Consider the following 1296-nt stretch of genomic DNA (forward strand, 5'->3'; position numbering starts at 1 on the left):
CACATAACGGAATAAATAGATAGATGCTAGACTCTACACCCTCTTGTTGGATGATGAACACCACTAACCGTGTAGGATTACACGAACCCTCAATGCCGGAGTTAACAAGCTCCACAATATTCAATGTTCATATTTAAATAACCTTAGAGTGCATGACAGATCAACATAACCAAACCAAGTACTAACATAGCATGCACACTCGTCACCTTCACACTACGAAAGGAGGAATAGATCACATCAATACTATCATAGCAATAGTTAACTTCATAATCTACAAGAGATCACAATCATAGCCTACGCCAAGTACTACACGATGCACACACTCGTCACCATTACACCGTGCAGGAGGAATAAACTACTTTAATAACATCACTAGAGTAGCACACAGATAAATTGTGATACAAAACACATTGCAATCATAAAGAGATATAAATAAGCACTTCACTATGCCATTCATAACAGTGAATAAGTATTCTGTGAAATATAGCCTAAGAGACCCACACGGTGCACACACTCGTCACCTTTACACACGTGGGACAAGGAGTCTCCGGAGATCACATAAGTAAAATCCACTTGACTAGCATAATGACATCTAGATTACAAGCATCATCATATGAATCGCAATCATGTAAGGCAGCTCATGAGATTATTGTATTGAAGTACATAGGAGAGAGATGAACCACATAGCTACCGGTACAGCCCCGAGCCTCGATGGAGAACTACTCCCTCTCATGGGAGACAACAGCGTTGATGAAGATGGCGGTGGTGTCGATGGAGAAGCCTTCCGGGGCACTTCCCCGTCCCGGCGGCGTGCCGGAACAGAGACTCCTGTCCCCCGCATCTTGGCTTCGCGATGGCGGCGGCTCCGGAAGGTTTTCTCCGGTTTCGTCGAACGTGGTAGGGTTTTCGCGACGGAGACCTTAAGTAGGCGGAAGGGCAGCCTCGGAGGGGGCCTGGTGGGCCCACACACTAGGGGCGCAGCCCCCCCTCTGGCCGCGCCAGGGTGTTGTGTGGGGCCCCCAGGGCTCCCCTCTGGCGGCCCTCGGGTGTTCTGGAAGCTTCGTCCAATTATAATACTCTGGGCGTTGATTTCGTCCAATTCCGAGAATATTTCCTTACTAGGATTTCTGGAACCAAAAACAGCAGTAAAACAACGAACCGGCCCTTCGGCATCTCGTCAATAGGTTAGTTCCGGAAAACGCATAATAATGACATAAAGTATGCATAAAACATGTAGATATCATCAATAATGTGGCATGGAACATAAGAAATTATCGATACGTCGGAGACGTATCG

The sequence above is a fragment of the Lolium rigidum genome, chromosome 4, assembly GCF_022539505.1.
Source record: "Lolium rigidum isolate FL_2022 chromosome 4, APGP_CSIRO_Lrig_0.1, whole genome shotgun sequence".
In the NCBI taxonomy this organism is placed as follows: domain Eukaryota; kingdom Viridiplantae; phylum Streptophyta; class Magnoliopsida; order Poales; family Poaceae; genus Lolium; species Lolium rigidum.